The following is a 10,579-nucleotide window of genomic DNA, read 5'->3' as shown; positions in this document are numbered from 1 at the left end:
TCCAAAACCTCTTTATGATTCTCGGTCTGACCGATACCCTACTTTCGGTCCTACCGAGATCATTAAGTTGATCTAGGTTTTTGATCTCGGTGCAACCGATTTGAGCCATTCGGTCACACCGAGTTGCAACAACTATATACAGTTTTGCATCTCGGTGCCACCGAGTTGTTCCACTCGGTCACACCGACAGCGTCGGGCTATATATAGTCACGGGCAAAAATTTGGAAATTTCTCCAAACCCCTTCGCCCGCGCGATAGCCTGCTCTGCCAACTTGGTCTCTGGATCGTCTCCTCGCCGCCAGCCGCCTCCAGTCGCTGGTCTCCGTCGCCGTCAATGGAAATTCAACCCCGCCATTGCCGCCGTAGCGAGTCTCCGCCGAACTAGGGTATGGACTCGATCTTTGTGCTATTCCCCAATCCGATTCTTAGCACATTGTGATCATCATGATTCTTGCCACGTTTGTTAAACTTCTATCCAGTCAATGAACTCGTAGATTAGGTCTAATTCGAAAATTTTAGGGTTAGGTTTCCGCCGAAACCATCTCGGACCCACCGAGTTGAAAAACTCGGTCCCACCGATTTGGCTTATGCCATTGCACAAGTGAGACTCGGTCTGACCGAGAATTACTTATCGGTGTGACCGATTTTGGAACTCTGTGAAACCCTAGCAGTCTCGGTGCCACCGAACTGTGACTTGGTCTGACCGAGTTCACTAGTTTAGGTGCCAAAACTGCTTCGGTATCACCGTGTTTAGAAATCGGTAGATCCGAGATGCTTTCAGTGGGAAACTAAAACTAAGTTTTTGAATTATTCTTTTGCAAAAATCTCTGCATTTTGTGATGCTTATCCACTCTATCTCATCTATAACCTATTCACAGGGCCAGCAGTCAGAGTTTGCATCATGTCAGACCAAAGTGATAGCCAGAACTTGTCAGAGCAGCAAGTGCAGATGAGTGAGGGCACTAGTCCCTCAAGTTCCTTAGATGATGGCAGCAGAGGTACTCCTAGCAATCTGCCAAAAGCTGCCACCAGACAGAGGAAGAAGAGAACCTCAGAATCAGAGGATGAGGATTATGTGGCAGAAGAGGAAGCAACTTCAAAGAGAGTAGTGCTTGAGAAGGAACATGGCTCAGCTCAAGGCATAAAGCCAGGGATGAAAATCAAAAGGCCAGCAGGCAGGCAGCCTATGTCAAAGGCCAGAGCTTCAACTGAGAAATCCACTCCCATAGAGCCAGTTGCTGCTGAAGGCAAGAAAAGGAAGGAAAGGGTCAAGAAGACCGTAGCCAAAGTGCTTGGAAAGGCTTCCATCATGGAATATGAGGATGAAGAAGAAGAGGTTGCTGCACCAGCACCTAAGGCACCCAAGCTGATGGGTGATGCCATAAGATCAGGGTCAACTGCTTCTAAGGCCAAGCCAGCTCCAAAGCCAAAGCCAAAGAGGAATACAAGGAGCATACCTGCAGCTGAAAAGAACAAGGCCCCAGTGCCTGACATTTCTGAAGAAGAAGAAGGTCAAGTGCTCAGAAAGCTCAAGCCCAAGATCCCAGACCATAGTGATGCTCATCCTGTGGCTGAGGACATGAAGCTCAGGAGAGACTCAGGGCTCAGGAAGTGGAGAGAAGCAAATCTGTATGCTTCAAGGAGAAGGACTGCTGTTGACTACAGGTTCCACACTAAGGAACAACAGGACTTTTATGAGACAGTGCTGCTTTATAAGAAGCCCATAGTTTGTGATATGAGATGGGTCGACTAGGAATACATCAAGGACAATGAAGAGCACTACCCTGGAGTGCAGGACAGCTTCAAGGCATGTGGAGTAGAGGACTTTGTTGGGCAAAAGCTCACAAAGTGGAACAAGGAACTCATCATGCAGTTCTACTCCACAGCAAATTTTTATTCAGATGGCAGAATTGTATGGATGTCTGAGGGTACGAGGTACCAATCTACAGTTGCTGAGTGGGCACAGCTCATCAATGCCCCTGAAGAGCATGAGGATGACTTGGATATCTATGCCAAGAAGAAGATGGACCACAACTCAGTGTCAAACATGTACAAGGAGATTCCAAATGAAGCACTTGATACGTTCAAGTTTGGCTCAGTACACTATCTTCTGTCAAGGCTACCAACCATTAACTGGATCCTTAGGCACACTCTATTGCCCATGTCAGGTGATCACAAGATGATCAGAGGCCATGCAATCAATTTGCTTCATGTATTTGATGTGCCTCAGAAATTCAAGGTCATGAGCCTCATAGTAGAAACTATCAAGAGGACTGCAGCAGATCAGAAGAGGAGCTGTGGTTATGCCCCTCAGATTCAGGAGTTAATCAACTCGAAGATGGGCACAGGCATATACTTGTTGGACAAGGAGCACTTGCCTATTCATCCAGACTTTGAGGACAACCAAGTTGTGATGAATGAGAATGAACCATCATCAGTTCAAGCACAAGCAAAGAAGGAGCAGGCAAGGAAGGAGAAAGCTGCCAAGATGCCAACTCAAGAGGAGGCATCTGAATATTTCTTGAAAACCAAACAAGAGCAGCTTGGTTACCTGATTGCATCCACCCTGCGGATTGAGAAAGGACTAGCCACCCTAACTCAGAACCAGGCAAGCCTAGAGAGGATCGTAGAACAAAAGTTCTATGACTTGGATATCAAGGTAATAGAGATTCAGACTGCAGTGGAGCAACTTCAGGATGACATGCAGGAGAGGAGAGGCAAGACTACAACTGATGCATTTGCTAAAGTGCCAAGAGCTCAGAGATCACATGCAGTGCCAGTTGCTGACACCAGAGCCACCATTTCTGCACCAGCTACAGCTTCAGTTCCACCAGCTCCAGCATCTACTTCAGCCTCAACTCCAACCACGTCTACAGAAGGCTTCATCCTTGGAGTGCTCCGGACTCTACCACCACCTGAAGATCAAGCCTGAGTGTCGACTTAGCACTATGCATTTTCTAGGAACTTTTTGGTAACTTGTTGCCAAAGGGGGAGAAAATGTATAGATCATAGGCTTCGAGAGAGAGTGTTGCTTTTATTCTCTCTTGTTTTATTTGGTGGTTTTTCGAACTTTGTTTGCTTTTGCTTGAGATACTACGTCATTATCTGTGAGACATTGATGATCATGTGTTTGATCATAAGCTACACTTAATGTTTGCTTAATATTATCATCTTATCTATCTTATGTGATCATTCACTATTCTTGGTGATGAGTGCATGTATTTCATTCTTATCATTTTAAGCGCTCCACCAAGATGTATGTGACATGGAAGAGTAACCCATGACTCTAACTCTTTGTGCATTTGCAGTCCAAAGCAAATTTTAAATATGCACAAATTTAGGGGGAGCTCTTACTTGTCACATACTTCTCAAAGCGATGATATATTTCATGCTTATTATCATTTGTCGAAGCTTTGATCTATATGTTGTCATCAATTACCAAAAAGGGGGAGATTGAAAGTGCAACTATCCCTAGGTGGTTTTGGTAATTCATAACAACATATAGCTCATTGAGCTAATGCTATTCCAAGATGACTATTTCAGGAAAGCTCAATTATTGGCATGGCATGGATGTGAAAGTGGAACCCTCAAAATGCTAAGGACAAAGGATTGGCTCAAGCTCAAAAGCTCAAGACTCTTCATTTTATATTTTAGTGATCCAAGATCACATTGAGTCTTTAGGAAAAGCCAATACTATAAAGGAGGGATGAGGTGTTGCTTAATGAGCCTTTTGCTTCATGTGCTTAGTGATATGCTCCAAAACCCTCAACTACTTTCCCATATCCACATATGACCTAAACCCTAAGCCAAACTCGGTCCTACCGATTCTTTCTATCCAGCGCCACCGAGTTTCACTTGTCATAAGCCACTGCCAAACCCTAGCAATTCGGTTCTACCGATAGGGATCTCGGTCTCACCGAGATGGGATTGCAAACTCTCTGTTTCCCTTTCGTAACTTTTTGGTCTCACCGAAAGAGCGAATCGGTCCCACCGAGATTGCAATGTAAACTCTTTGTTTCCCTTTTGTAACTTTTCGGTCTCACCGAAAGAGCAAATCGGTCCCACCGAGTTTGCCTGACCAACTCTCTGGTTAGCTTATTACCAAACTCGGTCTCACCGAGTTTGTGTAATCGGTCTCAATGAGATTACGTTATGCCCAAACCCTAACCATATCGGTCCTACCGAGTTGCATGTCAGTCCCACCGAAAATCTCTAACTGTCACTAGGTTTACCTTTTCGGTCCGACCAAGTTTGTTGATTCGGTCCCACTGATATTGGAAAACTGTGTGTAACGGTTGGATTTTGTGTGGAGGCTATATATACCCCTCCAGCTCCTCTTCATTCATGGAGAGAGCCATCAGAACACATACACAATTCCAACTCATATGTTCTGAGAGAGAACCACCTACTCATGTGTTGAGACCAAGATATTCCATTCCTACCATATGAATCTTGATCTCTATCCTTCCCCAAGTTGCTTTCCACTCAAATCTTCTTTCCACAAAATCCAAATCCTATGAGAGAGAGTTGAGTGTTGGGGAGACTATCATTTGAAGCACAAGAGCAAGGAGTTCATCATCAATACACCATTTGTTACTTCTTGGAGAGTGGTGTCTCCTAGATGGCTAGGTGTCACTTGGGAGCCTCCGACAAGATTGTGGAGTTGAACCAAGGAGTTTGTAAGGGCAAGGAGATCGCCTACTTCGTGAAGATCTACCGCTAGTGAGGCAAGTCCTTCGTGGGCGATGGCCATGGTGGGATAGACAAGGTTGCTACTTCGTGGACCCTTTGTGGGTGGTTGCTTCTTCATGGACCCTTCGTGGGTGGAGCCCTCCGTGGACTCATGCAACCGTTACCCTTCGTGGGTGGAGCCCTCCGTGGACTCGCGCAACCGTTACCCTTCGTGGGTTGAAGTCTCCATCAACGTGGATGTAGGATAGCACCACCTATCCGAACCACGGGAAAAACATCCGTGTCTCCAATTGCGTTTGAATTCTCCAAACCCTTCCCTTTACATTTTTGCAAGTTGCATGCTTTACTTTCCGCTGCCAATATACTCTTTGCATGCTTGCTTGAATTGTGTGATGATTGCTTGACTTGTCCTACAATAGCTAAAATCTGCCAAGAACTAAAACTGGGAAAAGGTTAAGTTTTTATTTGGTCAAGTAGTCTAATCACCCCCCTCTAGACATACTTTCGATCCTACACCACTCCACCACACTACGATGCCAATCACTTGTCAATGCGGTGTCGAGCCCCCGAGATGATTAAGTGGCTTCTACTAGGCACGTCACAGCTATTTGGAAGGAAGATTACCTCTACACGACACCCCTCTAGAGGCGTGTCAAGCAGATAAGCAGGAGATGATTAAGCGGCGCGACAGTCTTGTCGGGCTGCATCCTCAGCATGATACCTAGCAGTGCATTTAATGCACTTTGTCCTAACTACTAGAGTTAGGTACGATAGCACTGTTAGTATCTGATCACTAGATAATGACCGTTTTGCCACTTTGGTTACCCCTTAGCCTATAAAAGGAGGGTCATGGCAAACGAGAAAAAGATCCAGACCCTCTCACGCTTGTACGCGCGTAGCTACTCTCCCCGAGGCGACCTTGCTGGGCTTGAGCACTGCGTGCCTACTGAGACCCCTCCCGCAATCCACCAAAGCACAACTAGGATTTTACACTTCTCAGCGGCTCGGACCTAGGTAAAAACCACTAGTGTCACCCCTATCGTGTTGCTTCATGGCTTCCGCTCTTTTTGCAATGTGACTTCCCCCCTCGCTGAACCACAAGGGGCTCATGGCCCCATAGGTGATTGTGTTCCACCACGACATCTTTGGCGTGCCAGCTCGGGAAGGCGCTTACACGAACCCGAAGTTGTGAGAAACACGTCAAGTTGCATCAGTACTTTCATTGGCGCTCCCTCTCCATTAATGGCATTGAAGAGAAACGGCAACATCGTTTCCCCGCCTCGCTCTACTCCAGCTCCGCCGCTCATCCCCGCTGCAGTGGCAACGATGATGGAGGTGGAAGGCGATGGCGGTAAGACAGCCATGGGTGGCATGGATGACGAGGCCACCGTGCTACCCACATCCGGAATGGGAAACAAGGCATGCAAAGGCGTCATCCTCCTAGCGAGCTCCGGTTAAATACTGAAAAAGCTTCATTTGGGTAGACGAGAGGAATGGTATGTCGTTGTTCCCCTCCTTCCTGTTCGCTTTTTAATGACCAAGCCATGTAGTGGTAACATCATCAACGTCGATAAACCCGCGCGGTACACAGTTTAACATTTATCTCACCGAAGATAAATCCTGAGTGAAACGTTGGCGCAAATCCGTTGATTGATGACCCGACAAGCGTGTTCCAGCAAGGTTTCTCGTGCCAGCATGGCCTTTATACCGGCTTCCGTGGGATCATAGATAGTCTAGGAAAAGGAGGAGGGGGACCAACCCTCCCTTGTTTTCTACCATACGACATGAATTACAAGAGTATTGTTAGTTTTTCCATCCCTTGCCGGGGGTGGGTACGTAACTGATAAACTGCCAAGTCTCCCCCTTGTGTGCCTTCTTGTTTGTTGTCTTTACATGCCTAAGGTGGATATGTGAGCACTATCTCCTTAAGATATACAAACAAGGGGAACGGTCACAAATGGGAAGTGAGATATTGTACGTGACCATATACATGTACGGCAAGAGAGGAGAGCATGAACAAAAGCTAAGTTGACATGTTCATGTAGTTTTTCTTCAGAACTTGCACTGTCCATCCCTCGGAAGATTGAGATTTTCGTATGGCAAGCCTTTCGTATAATGGTACCTTTTTGTGTTTGTCTGTGCCCCCTCTTTGTCTCAAGCCTGCTCAACAATGTGGGCAGTAGCATCAAAGACCATTCAGGAAAAATCTGTCGGGGCATATCCTCGCCAGCAAAATGCTAAAGACCTGTTCCTCACAGCAATCACGACATATGTTATTGGCAGACAACCAGAGTATGCAGAAGAGACTAACCATACGAATATCAATAAATAAAATCGAAGAGGGATGTTATGCACTGGCATAATTAAACACCAGTTCAACAAGTGCAGAATCAGTAGCAGTACGAAACCTAAACGCAAGACATGTGTTATGTTTTCTTACAGGGCTGCATGACAACAAGAATAGCTCAAGGCCGAGCGTGCTGATCTTCGGGGACCCTTGGGATGGAGAGGACCTTGTCGGCCAAAGGGGCTGCCTTCGGCTCGGCAGCAGAAACATCAGCGCCCGCCCGCAGCCTCATGAAGCCATCAGAGAGATTGAAATCTGGGTGGCGGTAGGCAAGGTTGCTCAAGACCATGAAGAGGGCGTCGCGGGCAAGCTTTCGGGACTCATTTGCAAAGAAAGCATCCCTTTCGTCTTCATATGTATTCATCCCTTTGATCAAGCCCTCGAAGAAGCGTGTTAGCTTGACGCTTGGAACCTCAGGCCTGCTAACGGAGAATGCCTTGCTCTTCATATCCATCATTGCGATCTGGGCAGTGATGCGCTTGGCGATGTCAACCAGGCTCCTGATCCAGATGTCATGCTTCTCAACTTGATTCGCCCGTTTGTCCTCTGCGTCTTTCCAGAGAGCTCTTGCACTGTCCAAGTCCTTCTTCAGCAGCTTCTCATGGACAACGGCATATTAGATCTCACTCTCCAGGGTGCCAAGGCATGCCTTCATATCAGTAATGGTGCTGTTGGCAGTATCAAAGTCATGGCTCTTGGAGGAAAGTTGTGATTGCACCTCTTTCAGAAGGTTTTCTGCTTTCTACGCTTCCTCTTTGAGAGCCACGATTTTCTTGGCATTCCCAGCAAGATCCTCTGTCAGTTTGACCACCTGTTGGTCGAGGTCAGTCTTGGCAGCAGATTCAGTGGCAAGCTCTTCAACAACCTTTTTCAATTGAATAGGAGAATCAAGGGAGAGGGTGTCGACAGCTGCTTTGTGCTTGTCCTCCAAGTCTTTGGTGCGCTGCTGGACAAGAGCCTCTAGTTCTTCATCCTTGCAGCGGAGGGTGGCTTCTAGGATCCCTTCACGGGCGGAAATATCCTTCTCCTTGGCGTTCAGAAGCGCTTCACGCTCCGCAAAATGGACCTCACGGGCAGCGACATCCTCTTTGGCCATGGTGATTGTCGGTGTCAAAACCGGCCGATCTCAGGAACGGGGTCTCGAACTATGCGTCTGAGGATCGAAGGTAACATGAGATAATGGGGCCCTCTTAATGGAGGTAATACCCTACTTCCTGCTTGATTGATCTTGATTGAGAATAGGGGTTACAAGAGTCGATCTACCTCTAGAACATAATGGCTAAAACCCTAGATGTTTAGCCTATATGAATTCTGATAGCCTCTATGGACTAAGCCATCCGGTTTATATAGACACCGGAGGGGCCTAGGTTTGTACAGGGTCGGTTTATAGAGAAAGGAAAGCACACATCCGCACGCCAATCGTTCCATCGACGCAAAGGAGAGTCCTATACAAACACGGGGAAGGCCTTCACCTTGTATCTTCTCGGCCCATTAGTCGGCCCATGTCACATAGCCTGGACAGCCGAGGACCCCATAATCCAGGACTCCCTCAGTGATCACCTTATGATGCTGCAGAAGGGACTGGAATTGTTTGATATGCTGCTCGCGCAGCTCGCTGCCTTTGTCCCTCGGTTTTTGATCCATGTGGTCGGCAGAGTTACGATGCTCCTTGAGCGCCTGTCACTTATGGTTGTGCCTACTCTACATATCTTCAATACATGTTGCCACAGATTCCAAGAAGGAAAAGTCCATGGCAACTATAATGGAGTCCTCAACCTCTTTAGTTCTCTGGGACAGCGGTGCCAGGAAGCACTGGATCTCTTCATCGAAGTCTGCACTTACTGCCATGGATGAGTCGGGGGCTCCGATCCAAGGTTGAGCATGAGCGAGCGCCAGCTTTCTTGAAGATGGCTGTAGAGCTGAAGTCGAAGCGCCAAACAGGGAAAATGGGCGCATAACTTGGAGAGGAGCTTGTTCTTCAACCACCACCTCTGACCCTGACACCTTTTTGGGGGCCCTCTCTACTTCCTATGAGGCCTCTTGAATGTCCCCAGCAATGTGTTCAGAGCCTTCCATGGCAGCAATCTTGGCAGCCTCTTCGGTAGCATCCTTGCCGATACTGGCCACTTCCTCCAACAGCTCGGGTTCCTCGACCACCAAAGCTGCAAAAAAGTTAACAAGCAATGGTGAGGAGATGTCGCAAATCGCTGAATCAGAGACTTGGAAAAGAAAAAGACGATTCAAGCAATGAAACAAAGAGCAAGCAGAATACCCGGTGACGATGACCGTGGAGGGGCATCGGTTTCCCTGGCAACATCAGTTGCCAGGACACGGCCGACATCCGCTCCCTCGGTGGCCGTAGCTCCAGTATGGGATGTCCCCTAGGTGGAGGCCCTGACCGGTGACTTCTCTTCTTAATCCCTGGGTGGGGTGGACCTCTCTTGGTGTGCCTCGTCCTGGTGAACCCCCTCTCCTTCCTTGGTAGGAGAGGGGCATGTTCTTCCGCGTCCCTTTGGGCAGGCGAAATTTGCCCCATGCCTTCACACTGGGGGCTGGTCCGGGGGCTTGGCACATGATCATTTGTGCTATCCCCAGCTAGACCTGCATCCGCCGACGGCCTCGCCGACGCCTCCTACTTGGATCATTTGGCCCGATTGATTAGCGGTTCTTCGTCCCTCGTAAGTCAACAAATAGAGGTGGATCAACATAATTATCAAGTATATGATCCCGCAACAAGAAATTTCGTTGTTCCCCTTACTCTGAATCAATGAGCATGGTGTCGGTGTCAAAACCAGCCGATCTTGGGTAGGGGGTCCCGAACTGTGCGTCTGAGGATCATGGGTAACAGGAGACAAAGGGGACACGATGTTTACCTAGGTTCGGGCCCTCTTAATGGAGGTAATACCCTACTTCCTGCTTGATTGATCTTATTGAGTATAGGGGTTACAAGAATTGATCTGCTTCAAGATTGTAATGGCTAAACCCTAGACGTCTAGCCTATATTAATTCTTATAGCCTCTATGGACCAAACCCTCCGGTTTATATAGACATCGGAGGGGCCTACGGTTGTACAGAGTCGGTTTACAGAGAAAGGAAATCATACATCTGGACGCCAAACTTTCCACCCACGCAAAGGAGAGTCCCATCTGGACATGGGGGAAGGCCTTCCATCTTGTATCTTCATGGCCCATCAGTCCGACCCATGCTATATGGCCCGGACACCCAAGGACCCCATAGTCCAGGACTCCCTCAGTAGCCACCAAACTTGCCTTCAATGGCAATGTAGTATCCGGCTCGTGTCTTCGGCTTTGCAAGGCGGGTTCTTCATTATAGTTCAGACCAATGACAGCCCGACGATAACCCCTTGCGCTTCCTCCCTGTTATCACTTTGATTTCCGTGCACTGAGTGAATGCGAATGGTCCATGCTTTTTTGCAAATAGGCCCCTCACCACGCCTGGATGGCATCTATATAAGGAGATGTAGATCCCCTAATGCCATTCCACATCGCGCAAAAAAGGGAAACTGCCAAGTTTAGCCAC

This window comes from Triticum urartu, chromosome 4A (assembly GCF_056163025.1).
Source record: "Triticum urartu cultivar PI428250 chromosome 4A, HENAU_Tu73, whole genome shotgun sequence".
Classification (NCBI taxonomy): Eukaryota; Viridiplantae; Streptophyta; class Magnoliopsida; order Poales; family Poaceae; genus Triticum; species Triticum urartu.
The sequence above is the reverse complement of the archived record's forward strand: the minus strand, read 5'-3'. Positions refer to the sequence as shown.